The sequence below is a fragment of the Ptychodera flava genome, chromosome 13 (genome assembly GCF_041260155.1).
Source record: "Ptychodera flava strain L36383 chromosome 13, AS_Pfla_20210202, whole genome shotgun sequence".
NCBI classification, from domain to species: Eukaryota; Metazoa; Hemichordata; class Enteropneusta; family Ptychoderidae; genus Ptychodera; species Ptychodera flava.
Window position 1 is genome coordinate 14,129,352 of NC_091940.1, and position 19,771 is coordinate 14,149,122.

General features: G+C 38.7%; 1 long non-coding RNA gene across 1 annotated transcript; it reads left to right on the forward strand.

Annotated features, from left to right (window-relative positions):
• Positions 1–14,269: 14,269 nt before the first annotated feature.
• LOC139147520 (uncharacterized) lies at positions 14,270–19,240 on the forward strand. The gene is made up of 3 exons (XR_011555741.1): positions 14,270–14,628; positions 18,084–18,157; positions 18,566–19,240. It is a non-coding gene; the product is annotated as an uncharacterized lncRNA (long non-coding RNA).
• Positions 19,241–19,771: the final 531 nt, after the last annotated feature.

A 19,771-nucleotide genomic window follows, 5' to 3' on the forward strand; every position in this document is an offset into this window, starting at 1 on the left:
AAAGTGGCCTGAGTGGTCATCTTAAACTTTTGATTTGTTTGGTTGTCTTTCTTGTGTCTGTTTGGGTTTTTTCCGGGGGAAGGGGGTGTTATAGGTGGCACGATCATTGGAAACAGACGGGATGGACAACGTTCAGTGGATTTTAACCGCCCCAATCAATTAGTTTCATATTTGACTCCACTTTGAACTGCGCCGAGTTTTACTCAGTTCTCCTCCGTCTTGACGCGTACTCTGTACAGTCACCGTAAAGGACCGTTCTAGACTTTTTGGGACACAAAACAGACAAAACAGGCATGGCACTATATGACATTGTTCACGGTCCATCGAGCAGCCCTTGAAATACACCGCTATAATCAAAATGACACCTACCACTTCCGACACCAATATGACAACAAAAGAACTAAGGGACCGTTCAGTTTTTACGGCCGGGGGGCGACAAAATCCAGGGGGGGTCATCATATTTTTGGAATCCGCAAAGGGGGGTCATCGCTTTTCACTGGTAGGAAAGGGGGGGTCACCACATTTTCAAAAACATAATACCAACAATAAAGTTCACTTTATGCCATGGCCATGATCGACCCTCTTTACCGGCGGGCCGCCTTCGGCGGCCCACTACAATAAATATACATTATGTATTACCCATGACCCTCTTAACGGGCAGACGCCTTTGGCGGCCCACTCCAATTAGGTTTACTTCATGCGATGGCCATGATCGACCCTCTTTACCGGCGGGCCGCCTTTGGCGGCCCACTACAATAAATTGACTTAATGTAATACCCCATGGCAATCTTAATGGCCGCACGCCTTCAGCAGCCCTGTCCAGTAAAGTTTACTTTATCAGGGTTTTCAGTAGAAATTTGCCAGGTGGAGAAATGTAAATTACAGGTGGAGAAGGAAGCCGAGGTTGGGGTGGGACATCGTGTCGCGGCAGCGGCAGCATAACATTGGCAAGGTATTTTGAATAGCAATTTATCCAATTTAATTGAATGTCAGTGTAAAAAAAAGTTTGTATATTAAAAACAAAAACTGCTAGTGTTTTTTGTGTTGGAGTAGAAACAATGCACCATCTTACTCATATCATTTGTTTGTTTGTCCTTTCTTCACTGTGACACTGTCTGATGACATTTTCCATGAGAACACAAACAGTTACAGAGCTGGTCAGTGCCCTAAGTTATCATCCTATGTGTTGATATTACAGTGTACTAGAATCAACAGGGAAGCAACAGTAACTTTTGTTATATTCAATAAAGAGTAAGTCTACTGGCAGATATTCCATGAATTTGGTGAAAAACTTTTTTTGTGATTAATGCCAAACTGAATGTAGTAATGAATTTACATTTCAATTAAAAGAATATGTTGTTCCTAATAAAACATATCACACTGAAATTATACTGGAGTCATTAGAAAAACCCGGGTAAGTAGTTCCTTTTCTCTTTCAGTTTAAAGGCAGTTTTGACTTTTTTGATATCAAGAATACAGGGAATACTTGCATAATAATTACACTCAGTATATGCACAATGATGTCAATGCAGAAACTCAAAGTGATGAAAAGTGTGAGATACAACCCCTTTATTTACCAATTCAATGAAACAAAAAAATTAGCTGCTCAAGCAGTAAAACAACTTGACGTAGAGCCTCAGGCTTGGCATTGGATTTTGTTTTTTATTTTCACTTGCAGTTCACAAAGGGCCTCTAAAAAGGTTTTTGGATACACATTTCAGTTAGGTGCAACAAAATGACAATAGAAAAGTGTTTACAGTATCAGTAACAACTTTAATGGGCTTCCTACCTCTATGACTGCCCTTTCAAGTGCAGTACACTGAAACTTGTGAAAGAAAAAGATTGTCTCTTTTTCCATAAGCATATGCTGTATCAAAGAAGATACACAAGTCCTGAAAAATATTGTGTTGCTTTCTTTTCCCCCAGCAATCACGCACTAGTATCAATAGCAAAAAAGAAAAAACGTTGCATCGGCACAAAAAATGAGGAGAAGTCTCCAGCTGGCTTTGATGTATCTAATGAACTATGTGAATAATATTTACATAAATTATAAATTTGCCTGCCATCTGCAAATGCTACAAAATTGGATATTTTTACCGAGAAAACAGAGTTCACGCGGGGCAAAACACATTATTTATTACTAGATTCAAAACTTAGTTGATAAAATTGAGACATTTTTTCAAGCATTATTGAAACGTTTCATGATCTGGCCATTTACCTACAAATGTACATGAAAGCATGGTCGCGTGCTAAATTTAGAGCAGGCGGCAGATACGGTACACTCAGTGTGACAGTTTTCGGACAGGGTAGTAAATTTCGCCCAAAGTCGTTTCGTAAATGACCAGCAATACGAAATCTTATTACCATACCTTTCGAAACTTTATTGTGGTTATCCTCAAACTCAGTTGACACGACAGGAGTGGTATTTCGGGGTCAAAGTTGCCAAAGTTTTGACCCTATGTCAAGGGCGTAGTAATCGGACTGCAATCCCAGAAATCGGACGTCGTGTTTGGAATGTGATTAGGAGCTAAGTATTGATAATTTGAAACTTCAAACCACCGATTTTTAATTTCGATGTGTTTAGAAAACAGTATATAAGAATATTTCATGATAATTAGTTATGTTTAATCCATGGACGACTCAACTATATTTCGACGTGTATAGCGCTTAGATATCGGACACGGGCTGTCTCTGTATGTGTTGCTTTCGGCACCTTGTATCGTACGGTGTGGCTAACTTCGCTGTTTGTTCAGTGAGTATTACTTATAATTGTTTCCATTGCATATTTTGTTTGTATTAGAATCGCACAGGCATTATTTAATAAAATAGCGAGTATATTTCATCGTATGGAATTATTTACCTGTCAAGTTTTTACGCGGTAAGTCACTTTAGGCCTACACATGCTAAATATTGTCTGTCCGAAAACTTGTACACTTCTTACGTTCATTAAATGTACTTTTTTTCTCGAAACAACTGCGCAGTTTTCGTTAAAACTACATGCAATCGTAGCGAACAATGGAATGAATATTTTCAAATTCATTATTCTCCCCAACATTCAAAATTCAATGCTAAATCAGGACTTTAGTCAAAATTTCAGTTACTTTAACCTGACGGCAGTATGTTGACAGTATACACTGACGCGGTGTCAGATGACAATTTGTGACCGCCGCTCGTAGCGAACTCAATAGCTTCTGCCAAAAAAACTATCGAAAACGGGACAACAGTGTCACCTGACATAATATGAGGTCACATGACCTGTAAAACGCTATCGATACGGAGCGAAGTGAGTGTAACTAACAGCATGTCACTAAATGTCCGAAAACTGAGGTCGTCCGGAAACTGTCACACTGAGTGTAGAGCGTGCCCATTCCACTTTCCCTCGAGTTGAAATCAGAAGAAATGTACGTGAAAAGCTAGCCCTGAGACGTACAATATTTCTCAAAATTTTGTACACCGCCAAACTACCGTTTTCGGGGGTAAAATATCGAATTGCAAGCACAACCGCAAGTTTATAACTGACCATTTTAGCATTTTAACGTCAATGGTTGATCACGTAATTTTAGAACAGTTCTAAACGAATCCCTTGCTCTGGCGTCATAGTTGCGTACGCGTACTTAGCGCACGTAATACAACATGTTGGCGATGCATGACTTTGATTTGGCTCTCTGAAGAACACCCTCACCAAATACTAAAAAGATTATATCGATACATTCATCGGACGGCTGCACTCGGCTCATTCCCACATCAAACGTGATCGCTGACAGCTGCACGCTTTCCTATGCCGGTCGCCATTGTTTGACTCGTAGCAGAATATTATGAGGTCAGGGAAAATATACCAAATGATATTGCCGCTTACAGAGGACAGGCGTACTTTCACCCAATGATATAAGATATTAGAACAGTGGCACTGACCTTGTCTGACCTCGCATAGAAAGACCTTGTATGTATACATAGCCCAAGTTGTACACTGCGTACGGAGCCAGGCGTATTACGCGTGTGCACATTCATCTTTTTTTTGGCTCGTTTGTCGCATGTGTTGCGCCAAGCCCAAACGTCGTGTACTTTTGTCACTCAGTCGATGGTCATAATTTGTGAAGTAATAACCAAAGTTTGTGCCATTTTATAATATTTTCCCTAAATTACAGCCGGCGAAAGTGCTGTCACAGACGTACAATTTTCGCCGGCTGCCGGCTTCTAATAATGAAAACACAGTTTATGCAATAGCCATGGTCGACCCTCTTTACCGGCGGGCCACCTTTGGTGGCCCACTAGAATAAAGTTGACTTTACGTAATGGCCCATGACCCTCTTAACCGGAGGGCTGCCTTTGGTGAACCACTCCAATAAAGTTTACTTTATACAATGTCCATGGACATAAGTTGTCTATGGAAATGAAGTTAAAAATTGCCTTACAGTCGTCCTAAGTAACAGACGTTTCAATGGATGTGGCTGAGAAGTTTGTGCACTGGCATCTCTGCTACACGAATAAAGTGCGCCGCGTACCGTAGTTCAAATCCAAACCATGCGGGTAAATTTGACATATGGGTTTTGGTTATTTTTCAGCCGGGGGGGGGGGGGTTCATCAAATTTTTTCGTCTGACAAAGGGGGGGGGGGTCATCTTTTTTTCACGAGAAAAAATGCAGGGGGGGGGTCTATATTTTTTTGAACACCGGCGACAAGATTTTGCCCCCCCCCCCCCAGGCCGTAAAAACTGAACGCTCCCTAAAGTATGTCATGTGCGGCAGCGACACTGTGCTGCATGCCTGCACGTGTTCAACAGGTAGCTTGTGTTGTTGGCCTGCAACTAATGAAGCTGTCATCATTATTTAGAAATTCACAGACCTTTTATGTACCTGTCACTGAAGCTCGGGCGACAATTTTGACGGGCAGACACTGAAGCAAAATGCAATATCAGAAAAATAGTGTACGGTGACTCGACCCTGCATAATGGAAAGCATTTCACGTGCCGGTCGGAATTGAGTTCAAAGCAATATATTACGAATTATGATAATATTTATTAAAATAATCAATCTACGCCTTATTGGATGGTATTCGCTCATACAAAACTATGGCGGGGAAAACTGTTTCGCAGTCAAGTTTCACTCTCAAGTTCTATTTTCTTGACATACCAGTTTATTGATTGCCTGTAGCCTGAAAAATTGTGCGTTCATCGTCAAATGATGGAACTCCCATAAGGGTAATTATCAAACTTTGCCACGTTGGCTTTAAATATATACATATATGCATATAATAATGAAATGAAAACGACAGAATTTTTTGACCGTGGCGTAAAAAAATCACTATTGATGTTTTTTCATCAAATAACAAACATTAATTTTGTCAGTGCCCTTAGCGTGGGTAAGTCAGGAATCTTTTGGCCATGCAATGTGCACGAACTTTTGCTTTAACTTTACTTCGTGTTTCTGAGTTGTTGTTGATCCAATAAGTTACCCTGTACTGCCGACCACAACCGACGGCAGTTGGCTTTGAGAGAAAATATTTATGTGATCATCATTTGATGTGTGTGAGATTTTTGTGTTTCTTTCATTTTTAGTTTATCTAAATTTTACAATTTCATATAGTATCCACAGCTACTTCTACACCAATAGGCGTCGCGCGTCGTTTGATAGAAAATTCTCGTGTTTCGGTAACAGCGCCCTCGACGACAAATCACTAGTAACTTACGTTTTCATATAACAGTGGAGGGACGCTTCCCCCTTCTACTGTCTATCATGTACAGCGCTCGCGATCGTTTGTTCAAAAATCTATTTTAGCACATAATTATTTAGTTAAAAGTTATTATGAGAATCCTAAATTTATCAATTCTCGTTACTATGGCAAAGTGTAGTGAAGTTGACATTTAATCGAAATCACATTGTTTGTCTGGAAAGTGCTTATGGTATCAGGAGACATAATTTTCGCACAGTCGAATTGGTCTAGCCCTCCTGTTGATATCAGCTGTAGCTCTGCAAGTGATCCAGACTTAGTATAAAGAAATAAATCAGTAAAGAAAATAAAAATGACGCATACTAAACACTACTCACACATTGGTCCTCTTGATGTAGTTGTTGGCATTGTTCACAATCATCGTCTTTGAAAGTCTTCATAACTCTTTCTTTCATATCACCACAACACACGGAGCAACGAAAATTTGATTTTCAAATCTCCATCTCTCAAACTGCTCGTCCAATTTCTACCAATTTTCAAACTTACGACCACAGGAATAACTTCAGTAGGGTTTGTTCAAATGAATGATCTAATTTACATAATGTGACATTTTACAGATTTTCTCTTTTTAAGCAAAAACATCCTGTTTTGCATGGCAACTCTCCGACAGCTTTCAATTTCGTACATAGATTTCAAGAGATGGTTTCACTCTAACATATTACAATATGTGTAAACTTCTTCATACATATATACCGGTATATATATATTCGAGGATTTTAAATTGTTTGTAGCTTTCTTCCTCAGGATGATCAAATTCTTGTTTGTTAACACAATGGGGGTAGCTTGCATATGAAAAGTTGTAAGGCCAATTTCGTCACGTTTGGTTAAAGTTTGCTTACTCTGAAATAATCTGTGAAACTGTTTTCACATTTGGCAGCATGTCCCCAATTAGGGAGGATTTACTCTGATTTCATCAAGATAGTGACGTCACTTTATTGATTATGTCACTGGAGTCCTCGTGATGTTTCCATTCGAATCTGTTTGGTTTCCGTCACATCATTGATATTTGGCACACATTACATGTTTGAATATTCTTTGCCAAGAAATCATTAGAACAGCTATCGCGATTGTATTCATATTTGATGCGTATAGAAGTCACTATATGAATGTGTTAATAGTAGAAACCAGAGCTATCATTTTATCGGCCGCTGGGCCACGTGTTCATTTACCAATCAAAGCAATGAACCGCTATGTCTATATTCTTAGCAACCCAGTTGAATTGGAGGAAAATTCAAAAGTTTGCCTTTAAATTTATCGACGTCATACAGCCCCGAAAAATAATTGATAATGAGTTTATTGCGTTTTAAGGCCACCGGCCCATATGCAAGGGTCTTACAAAAGTTAGAAAATACAAAAAGATTCCTCAACCACGCAGAAAACTGTACATTTCATAGAAAATATAAATATACATGGAAAGACACATAGCGAGCTAAATAGTAAAGGAAGAAATGAAAAGGAAACATTATGAATTGATTCTGGACTTTCCTAATTCAGCTGCTTTATAAATAAACTTACAGCAGACCAAGATCCGGATGTACTTGTAAGGTTTGATAGTACATCAGAATCTGCTGCGCTCATTAATAATTGAATTTTTTCATGCTTTTGTTCAATACTTGTATCATTGTTACAAATTGTACAAATCAATAGGAAATGGTATTTATCTTCCACGTCTCCACTACTACACAATTTACATAATCTTAGATTCGAAGCAATACACTGATATCGTCCTTCCTGCACTGCAAGTGGAAGGGTGGAACATCGGCGCATGGATGGGTTTTCATTAATAGTGAATGCTGTATGAGTCACTGTCAATCACCATCATACCTGGCTCAAATCCCGTCGAATATTACAGGTGCATAGTTGACAACACACTATTACGCCATATTGCTTGATTTTTATCAACGTTTGAGAATTATTTCAAGCCAGGTAATTCAGGTGAATTTGACGTAAACTTTTGTAAAAGTAAACGCCATTTGGTCAATTGCTTTAACGCGCACAACTCGTACACGCAGTCACCGTTTAATAGCCCATGATAGTATTATAAACTTTATATTTGCAGGAAGACTTCACAGCTTCGTATCGTCATTTGGTCCATCCGGTCTGAACCTGTTGTCCGATGGACTGCAGACAAGACGACCGCCTTCAGTATATGTAGGTAAATTTGAAGACGGTATTTCTTCACCCTGGAAATGAAAAGTCAAGAGATGAGACGTTTATAGCTACAGTATATTCAGTGGTATCAACTGACAAGTGGTACTGGAATTTCTATCTAAACTTTAGAGTAAATCAAAGCCAACATTGACTTACCTCTGATGAACCTTGGTACCTTAACGTCGCACCAAGTTCGTCTCTTCTCCGCATCAGAGAACTGACGATAAAACTGTGCATAGAATTGGCATGAATGTCTTTGCACTGAATGGGAACCTGGGGAATCAAGAAAATAACCATTACAACAACAACGTCGTTCAAATGACACCTCTACCAGTCCTCTGGCTGTTTTAAAAAGTTGATGTTATTGGTAGATGCACAGAAGAGATGGAAACATCTGTGAACAATTCACGTTTGTGTAGAATAAGCCTCGAGGGGCAGATATTCGCGGACTGTCATATTGGACGGTAATTTTCTAGTTGGCTGCTACTGAGGACTTGTTTTGAAAGGTTGTTGAGTATAAATGAAGTTTTTGTGTTCTTTTTAAACTCGAAATTAAAATCTAAGTTTTCAATAGAGATTGTGCCCGTTTGAAAGTTAAATTGCAGTTATTTGATTAAGGTAGTCTGTTTCCAAGAATCACGATTCGCACGGCTATCCCTTGTATTTGTTCTTTCATTTGCAAGAGATCATGTTTAAAGTTTGCATAAGAAAAGTTTGAGTGAACGTTGTTTCGATCTTTCAGTTTCGGGGCGCGTACTACCTTATACGTAACATAGAGAGTAGAGAAACTACTGACTGTCTATGTACGTAATCAGTTCATTCATGTTCAGGTGTTTCTTGGATTTTTATCCAAACATTTTGAATCGAGACCAAGTGGTTACGCCTGAAACTTGCCTCTGATAGGATTTGATATCTAAACAGTTCACGTCGTCCGTTACCTCTCTGCCAGACGACTTACAGCGTAATCTTGCAAACAACCACCTTCACTCTCTTCGCAAGCAACTGACAACTGTAAATAAATAAATAAATAAATAAATAAATAAATAAATAAATAAATAAATAAATTTGTTCCTGAGCACCAATTTGTGCACGGCGACTCTAATTTTTATTTTTATTTTCAAAGTGAATAGTTTAAAGTCTGCTTGAGGAAAGTTTGCGCAAAGACTATTTAGATCTTTCAGCTTCGAGGCGCGTACACTACACCTTATAATAATTTGATTTGAGTTCGAGTGTTTCTAGGATTTTTTTCTAAACATGATCACTAACTCGAGACTAAATTGTTACGCATGAAATTTAAACTTACCTCTGATGTGTTTGGATACATAAACATTTTACGTCGTCCGTTCCCTTTCTCGGCTGTACGACCTATCATTCACGGAATAACATTCACTATCTTGCAAGAAGCTGTAAATAAATAAATAAATAAATAAATAAATAAATAAATAATATATATATATATATATATATATATATATATATATATATATATATATATATATATATATATGAATAAATAAAAATAAATAAATAAAATACATTGCCTTCAGTTTGCTTCAGTACGACATCAAAACAGCGCATGTGGCACTGCATCTACGAGATCAATTTCTTAACATGCAATCTTGATGAAACATCTATTATTATACACAGTCGTTTGTAACCTAAAGAGTATCATCATACAGTACGTTTCGGTGAGTCCAATAACACTGATGTAGAGTACACGCCACTTGACCTTTGACCTCATAAAAGTTTTATGTAAACACAGGGAAAACACGGCCCAACTTTAATAAATACTATTCGTCAGATTAAATTATGATTTTTTAAAAATTCTTTCAGTACAAAGCTTAATAGTGTATGGTAAATTGGTAAAAAAAGTGAATTTTCAATATTCCTGATCTAGTACAGATTCTCGTGACCAATCAGTACATATCTGTTGGTTATAAAGTTTGAAAAGCAGAAATACAAGTTACAAGGTTGTATTAAAATATTATTTGAAGTTTCTCTGGTCTGAAAAAATAAAGTTTACCTACTATAATGATTCGGTAATACTTTCCTAACACAAGCACACCCCTCATCAGAAATATCATCTCTTTGTCACCCTCAATGCTTTTTATTACATGCCTCGAGGTGAATGCAAATCAGTGCATTGATTTGAATAGGAACATCCGGGATGTTAGCGGGCCGGTGAACGATGTACTGACCGGTTTCCATGGTTACCTGGGCCAGTGAAGCCTTTCGATGTTTTCGACGTCGAAGTGGACGCTTAAAGGTATACAGTCATCTGTAATCTAAATATGCCCATATATGGTCAAAGGCGCGTTCCTTGGTATTCGAAATACCCATGTGAGGGCGCTGTTTTTAAAAAGCGGCCACCCGCTTAAAATCTGTGATTGGTTAGATTTTCTATTTCCATGGTAACTGTGGCAAAATTGGAACAGGTGACAGTATACCTTTAACGCTAGATGTAAAATATCCATGCGCGCACTGCTATTTTGACTTTCGTTAAAATCTGTTTGGTGCTGGTCGATAATGGTAAAATTGTTTGAAAATGCCCTGCTTGTAAGTAAATGTCATATAGCATTAACTGTGAAGGGCTGTAATAAAAATATTATTGCTGGCGCCGTGCAAATTGTCACCTGCTCTCGGGCACCTAAACCCATATATCCAGGCAATAATATATATTGTATTACCATGCCCTGCCCGTCGCATTTTGATTGGTCGAGCTGAACCACGTGACTGACCACAAATACACAGTAATGGTTTATTTACATGCCCGTGAATATGAATAATAAGATTAACAACTCAAAGTATAGTAACTTTACAGCTCAGACGTAAATCATAATCAATCACAAAATAAAATGGAGCACTTGTAGGACAAGTTGAGATACCTTTTTCTGAAAGCATCTCCGGAATTGCCAATTTTTTACAGCGCACGTGACAGTTCGTCGCGTATTGCTCAGTTTCTGGGGCCCAGTTGTCGTTCGCTCCTGAAATTTTCGGAAATTTTGACAGTTTTCTTTGGTTCGCTGATTATATAATGGAAATAACAGACTCCGCTCTGAACATTAACGTTTAATTGTGGGTGCGGGCTCGAGGAAAGCCAAATTAACGGGCTCGACTCGCACTTGCCCACAACGTTAATGGTCAGCGCGTCGCCCGTTATTTCTATAATACTGCCACCACACCATTGTTCTGATGACATCACTTTGAATTACGGCCCGGTGAAGACATCTTCCAAATCAATACTGAGTAAATCCAGTGACTCTGTACTTTTCAGCAGAGTATTTTTGCATTCAGGATTTTTAAGTTTGGACAGAGTGCTCCACCAAGGAGGGTCGATGAACGTTGTTCAGTTGTTTTGGGAACTGTGGAAGAGAAACAAATGGGTTTGCCAAATCTACTGGGGATGTCAGAGCAGTGACCCCGGAGCTCTCTTGTGTTGTGGGTTCTGTGGGTTGCCCTTGCAGAGGCACAGTTAATTGGTTACATTGACTTGTCCCAAATGTATTCTACTTTGTCTATGTTGTTTGGATCAGTTTGTTGTTTTCTACTCATTTAATTTGATGACACAAAATTGTCTACACACTTCGGTCTAGTTATCATATGGGAAGAGAGTAATGCGCTGTTATCCGTAACAGTAACGGTATACAGCCGCAACGGTGAACGCGTTCGCATAATAGTTGTGTCCCTAGGACAACAATTGAGCGACCCACAGAGACTTGATAATGTGTGGTCTTGATCATATTTTAAACTGCAACTGCAGGATAGGTATAGAAGTTTAGACATAACACCACGCTCTCGAGTCTCAAACTAACCATCCACCGATATGCGTCCCTTTCTCTGGACTTACCGGGTATCGAGCTTGATAAATGCGGTACTACGAGTTGAGATATTTTTTAGGTAACAAGCATATGAAACTTCTCGTCTCAGTCGCAAATAATAAGGCCTCAAAGTTGTATTATTCCAATATCCAATATTATTGCGTAACGTTGCCGTTGATGCAAAATGATATTACAAAATATGGCCGTGAAATATGTTTTCTTACCTGGTGGTATATCGGTGGATGGTTAGTTTGAGACTCGAGAGCGTGGTGTTATGTCCAAACTTCTATACCTGTTACAACTGCACTGCTTGCTGTAAACGTAGGCTTACATGGTTGCGCATGGTCGGGTTGTATTGTTTTTTTTTCTCAATTGAACACGTAAATTATTTATACATCTAATTATGGAGCGTACGGGATATTTTTCGTCTCAGAAAATATCAGAGAGTTATTAATCAACTAATCAACTTATGAAAATCGATAACACACTATCTAGGCCTTACCGCGCCTCGAACCTACTATCATCCGATCATGGGTCCGGTTTCTTATCCACTGACCCACGGTGACTCCTTCACTATGCATGAGCTAAAAACGTATTAAAAGTAAAACTATAAGCTATTAGCTAAAAACATATCAAACACGCAGAACACACATTATCAAGTCTCTGTGGGTCGCTCAATTGTAGTAATACTATAAGCTAAGCTAAAAACATATTAAAACGCAGACGTCACCAAAGCTAGTGCGAGTAAGAGTCCCCCGTCAGAACCCCGTCAGATCATGTCCAACCTCGATCTCGTATACACACTTTGGAGAAGTTGGAACTTTGCCAAAGTACATGCAAGCATATTGAGGCACAATACGAGTATTTGTGGCAACATATTTCAAAAATGGATATGCAAAGGCAAGAAAAATGATGCCACGCATATGTGAAGAAATGGCAGTTCCCCCAAATTATTACACTGCATGCATACTTCCTGATGATCATTTGACTATAAATTAATTATTCATGAGGTATGACGTTGAGGACAGGGCGGAGGCAGAGACAGCATAACCGTCAATACACTGTAATTTGTCTCAGAAAGTCCTTGCAGGGCGAATATCCGAGTTCCTCCAAGGCTTATTTTGCCGCAGTCAAGCTCCATCGCCGTCACCATGTTGCGTTGGTGCACTATTTCAAGCTGGCCATGCCGACCGGCTGACTTCCGTTTTCGATTCCCCCACTGTCGTATGTGCGAGAGACTACACCAATAAGAAACCGCAGAATGTACAGTTGACAGTTTATGATTCTTACAGCTTATACTCTTAGGGAACCTTAGTTCAACCTCTTCACTAACAGTTTGACAGATTTCATTTATGTTATGAATCTGCAACGTCCCAAGACTTTACGGTTGCGTAAAGTTTCGAGCGCTGAACACAACGTCAGTGAAAAAAGACTACTGATCCGAACAACTATTGTAAAAGTAAACAAGAATCTGTCATTCTACCTTTTGTGCTTGGAAAATAATACTTGTAAAGTCAAATTGCTTAAAAACAAATATACAGCTATTTCTCATCAATACGTTAGTCATTGTTTGGATTTCAACTCTGATTTGAAATATCTGTGCCCACATCATAACCCTGTCATACCCGACAGTGTCCAAATCAGTCGAGTCTTACTGACAACTTTCAGCTGAACCAAAAGTAAAACCCGCCGAACCACATTTTTTCTGTATTTTTAGTTGATTTTATCTTCATGGTATAACCCTACAGAAATCTTCGTGTTTCTGCCGCATTCTGGATCCATCGTTTCACCAAACTTAAAGCACTAACAGCTGCGAGTTTTTTGCATTATTGTCGAGTCATGACTTTATTTTCATACCAGTATATTGTTTTGAACCACGCTAGGAGTTAGCGTTACTACTGTTAGTAAAATAGAGTCAGGAAATTGCCATGTCTAGTCTATTCATGGAACAGAGGGGTTTTCCAAGTAGGGATAACCTTTGACCCGCCGTGTTCTCTATTGGTCAATGAGAGGGAAATCCCCCTTTTTGCTCACGTGTTCACACACGTGAGCATATGTCGCAGCGATGTCTGTCTGTCTGTCTGTCTGTCTGTCTGTGTGTCTGTCTGTCTGTCTGTCTGTCTGTCTGTCTGTCTGTCTGTCTGTTGGTCGATATCGTCAAAAACGGCTGATCAGATCAGAATCAAATCTGGTACATAGATTCAGTTAGCAAATGGCAAGAACTTATTAGTTTTTGGTGGGTGCTGGCTTGCATAATTAAGCCTCATTTGCATAATTATGTATTTTATTAAAACTTGTTATAACTTACAAATGAATGGTCTGAGTGAAGTGAACGTTTGTAGGCTGTTGCAACAGTGCAATGACATTACCTGTTCAATCAGTGTATGATATGGATACATAATTAGGTAAATGGGCATAACTGAAATTAATTTGATTGGGGTTTTGTTGTCAGTGAAATAAAAAAAGGCATTACCAAATCTCCTGTTGAGGGCGCTTTACAACTGCTTCTTCAAATGGTGTGTATAGACAGAATTAATTTATTACTAGTAAATTTGTTCAAACGCTTGACACATTCATAGTTATGTAGATGTGTTTTGTTTTGTTTTTCACTTTTTTGCAATGAATTTATCTTTTTCAAAAAAGTATGTTGACAGCGGCATGCCTGATACGTTTTACCCACGAACCCTAGCGGCATAGAGCCCCCATATAGAGCCAGGCCGGCTGTGCTTGAAGTTGCACACTTTGTCTCGCCGCCATCGTCGCGTAAACCAAGTTACACCGTCGTATCATAACTTGAATTTTAAGTACAAGCACGTAGTTCTTCGCTTGTCTCCACAGCCTTTCTGTGCTGTGAGTACGCTTATCCGGCTTTTTGCTGTACAAATTCTGAAGCGTGATTTTGGTGGACTGTCGGTGTGGTGTCGCACTGTCGGTAAGTAATTCAAAGTAATCAGATTATTTGTGTGTTGATTTTATGTCATGATTTGATGTATGCACCTTTGTTCGATACCACGATTTGACTGGGATGCTTTGAGATTACGATTGAGTGATAGTGAATAATACGGAACATGCATCAAAAGCATTGAGAAGGAGCGCGACTGGGACTCGATCGCGACTGGGAGCTGTAGTTCCGAACTTGACTTTTTATTGCATAGATTTGTACAGTCGGCTCGATTTCTGTGTACGCTGCAACGTCGCCGGGCCAAAACCCACGTGGGCCCGATAGCGTATCCCTAAGCGTGTACCTCGAAACTGAAGAGAGGTTCTGCACGAAGATTAACAACTTGACTGGTGTCAATATTATTACTACTTCATAAAAATAGTCCACGTAAAGATTGTTTTGTGACAAACGACGAGAGTCATAGGCTGAATAGGCTAATTTTGTCGTGGCCCCGGTCGATGCAAAACCATAGATTAGGGTTAGGGATTTTAGATAGGGCTACAGTTATCGTTCTAGATATCGCGGGGACATCATCACATGGGTACACTGGTAGCAATGATGAATAGTTACTATTATTGTTTGTGTATAGGGTCTGTTGTTGTGCTCCGAAAGGGTTTCAGGTAATATTTTCATGAAATCGCCATAATATGATCTGACCATTTACAGACTTTTTTAGTTTCCTATTAGTACGTCAACTACTATGGAGTCATATTTTATTGCATGGCTGGCAATGATTAAGATGAAACAGTCTATGTTTATGGTATGCCAATAATGTTTGTCTGAGAATGGCTTCGGCTGATTTTCACGTAGCGGTCTACCTTGCTGTTGCCAGTTGTCACTCAAGCGCCATTATGAATTTTCGATGTGTTACTGTTAGGGGTCTTTTATACCCTGCACCGGGGTTGAACCCTAGGCTAGCTATCTCGTGTCTTATAGTATTTTGAAGAAAACAGTCCATGGGTGGGAAGGCTTGTATAATGAAAAAATGACATTTATTCATCATATTCAAAAATTCCAGACAAATATTGCTTGCAAGACTTTGTGAGTAGGCTACCACTGTAATTGTTGATAGATCAATAAAGCCTGTCGGCTGGAAGGAACTGATCAATTAGTGTCTGTGTGTGTAGTGTGGAGATTTCCTGATTTTCCATCCTGTAAATTTTGACAATTTTCTAAAGTACAGCTTGTTACCTATTTACACCTCTTTCCTGTGGATTATGTTTGTTTTTGCCAGAGAACTTCACGCAATGAAAGGCAACAAAATTTTAATACCAACTCTGACTCGGTTGTGATACGATGTAACATAGGGCAGCATGGTAAGGAGTGCAATATGATTCTGTGTATGTGAAGTGCACTGCAAAGGCTACTCACTGGTGTGTGTTTATTAAGGGTCCATAAAAGCTCTGTGATTTCACCGCAGCTAAGAAGTCGGTGCAACGTTTGAAGCAAATTTTGGAACAACTTTACAGACCAATTACACAAGTTTAGTAATATGCAGATTAATTTTAGTGCCCTTTCTTATCCAGCTTTTAGTGTTGAATGAAGTCATCATGAGGACAAAATTTTAATGTGATGAAATGTCATAGGACAAAGTGATGATAAACCATGAATTCATTTATTAGTCGCCATGGACATCGTCCGGGGGGACTTATAGGTTTGGTCATGTCCGTCCGTGCGTCCGTGCGTCCGTCCATTCACGCACATATCTCAGAGATGCCCAGGTCAATTTCTTTCAAACTTTGGAAAAGAATAGTACCCTACCTCATACAGATGCACGTCGATTTGTTTCACAATGCGATCAAATTTGGCCGTGTTAGAGGACTTTTTAGTTTACACCTCCATAGACTCCCATGTATAAGGCAGTCCATAGACTCCCATGTATAAGGCAGCTCTCCATAGTCTCCCATGTACCTGCCAAGATAAATAAAAATTTAGTTTCTCATCGTATTCATATTGCAAAAAGGATGCAGTGACACAGTTTTTAGTCCCCACAAATAAAGTCCAGGGGGGCTTATAGATTTAGACATGTCCATCCGTGAGTCCATCCATTCACGCAGATATCTCAGACACTTTGACAAAATGTCATGTGACCTTGGACCTTTAACCTCAAATATACATATTTGTCCACAACTCAGTAACCACAAGTGCCAAACCTTTCATATATGGTATGATGGGACACCTTATGACGCCACATATTGTACCTCATTAATTATGCACATATCTAATTTTGAGCGAGCCAATAGAGCTAAAGGTCTGATTTTTAGTATATATGGATAACTTAGCAATACATTTTTTTTGACAAAATGTCATGTGACCTTGGTGACCTTTGACCTCGAATATACATACTTTTCCATAAATCAGTAACCACAAGTGCTACACCCTTCATATTTTGTTTGATGGGACACCTTATGACGCCACATATTGTACCTCATTAATTATGCACATATCTAATTTTGAGCAAGCCAATAGAGCTGGTTGTCAGATATTTTGGTATATAGGGATAACGATAGGATAGAAATTTTCTGACAAAATGTCATGTGACCTTGATAACCTTTTACCTTAAATATACGTTTATGTCAATAAATAAGTAACCACAAGTGCTATGTCCTTTATATTTAGTAGGATGGGAGACCTTATGACAACACAGGCTTTACCTCATTAATTATGCACATATCTAATTCTGGCAAGCCAATAGAGCTGGAGGTCTGAATTTTGGCATATAGGGATTAATTAGCAATACAATTTTTTTTTCAAAATGTCACGTGACCTTGATGACCTTTGACCTTGATTATACATATATATACATAACTCAGTAACCACAAGTTCTATATGCTTCAATTTTGATAGGATATTAGACCTTAAGATGTCACATCTTGTACCTCATTTATTATGCACATGTGTATTTCTTGGCTGGCCAATACAGCTAGAGGTCTGATCTTTTTTCCCGATTTCGAACCATAACTTAGACATGCCTCTTGTTATAAATTGGGAAATGACATAAACCTACGTGCCCATAGATCTGAACATATACACTCCAGTTATACTTCTTAATGACCACATTTCCCTGCCCCATCAAGACTAATACTCCTATTACAAGTGGGGACTATGTCATTGTCAATGACTGTTATTAATGAAAAGTATACGCTATGAATGAACTAATGAGGTTGAAATGGGTCCTAAAAGATAAACTTAATTTGAAGAGATTAACATCCGTGTGTTGCCCCTTTATTTCATTAAAATAAAATGACACACCATGCACACATCAAAAACATCAAAATAGCTACTTGAAGAGATTGTTGGACATGAAAGTTGTGTGACAAAGGTTAACAGAGCTGTCGATAATGTTGTATCACTGTTCTAGTAAATTATATGGCACTTCATGGAGTAAACAAAATTTATGACAGTGGTCATTTTAATCCTTGATGTTATGTTTTTTTCATTTGCAGAAGTGGTCTATTGATGATTACATCACCACAGGCCATTTATTAGGACAGTCCAATTAAATCCACGTATTCTTTGTGTGAGTTCATTCACTTTTGCCATTCTTAGTTAGTCCATGCAGCTTTTCATTGTGTGTGCATTCAGGCATCTAGGTAGATATTTCAGACATGCCCAAACCGATTTCAATTTGTTCTTTGATCCTATCAGTGCCATCAGGCAGCCATTATGTTACATTTTCTGGCCATTCACAAAGATATATCTGACATGCCTGGACCAATTTCATGCAAACTTGCCGTTTTGGGAATGGTGTCGTGTCATCAATGATGAACTTGTTGGTCAATAATTTCCATGAAAAAAATGGAATAAGTTCTTTACATGTTGTAAAACATCAAATTCATCATTTTTGCCAATTTTTCTCATTGGTACAAATATGTACATTTAACAGGTGCAATGGATGTCTTACTTTGATTTTTTCTTTCTTTAACAGATTATACCAGGAGGCCATATATGTGGTGAAATTCACTCGCCCATAGGAGGCACAGCTATAACTTGCCCATAGGAGGCGCAATAATCACTTGCCCATAGGAGGCGCAATAATCACTTGCCCATAGGAGGCGCAATAATAACTTGCCCGTAGGAGGCGCAAACAATAGCTTGCCCAAAGGGGTACAACACCATCATTTGCCTATAAGAGGCACAGCCTGCCAAGTTGAGGCACAGTTGCCCATAGGGGGTACAGACTGCCTGTAGAGGCACCTTCAAGATCACAAATTGATAGTCAACAAGCATTGGTTACAACATTGCTGATTAGTACTTTGAGCAAACACTGTTGTGGTTCATTTCGCATTTAGATCACAACTGATTTGATATTGATAATATTCAGTATTAACTTGCAGAAGAAAAAAAATAAGGCAGTACATTTTTGTCTTTGTCTTCCTCAGTGTACATTGTGAAATTATACCGTGAATATTTAACAGCACACAAGTTAGTGCTCTATCATTTACTTCCTGATAGGAAACAAGAGTATTGTTTACAGGCAGATTATTTGCAATCAAATAGAATTACTTCAGCGTACTGAATATATTAGGAAGACTGACATTTCTCAACAATTTCTGAAAATTTGCATTCATTTACTTCATAATAAACAAGAACAGTCACACCACACTCTATCATTGTCTACTTATATCTGACAACCCTTTTAACTGCTTTTTTCTGTCTAGGTCCAGCTTCCCCAATACAGTTGGACCTAAATTTGGTAGTGAAAGGGTTCAACGTTTATACTGCACAATATTGACAAGCAATAATAAATACATAGTCTACAATCTCAACAAACACATTCTTACATCAATACTTCAACTTTTAAGGTTTCACTTTTCATAGAATCAGAAGAAATCAAGGAAACAATAAGCAACATCAGTCAAATTATTAATTTCTATCTACCTACACAAGTGCTTGAATTGACTGCAAGAACTTTATTATAATATTAAGCACACCCATAACACAACGTTACTACAATACAACAATGAGAGTAAAAAAACTGAGCATAAAAGCAAAAAATGAAAGAAGTAAAATGTACATGCAACGAAAAAGACAGTTGCAGATTCTTCACAGATGTTACACAAAGGTTAATGTCGAAGGTGATGGTAATTGCTTGTTCCGTGCTATAAGTCTAGGACTCTATGGGACACAAGAT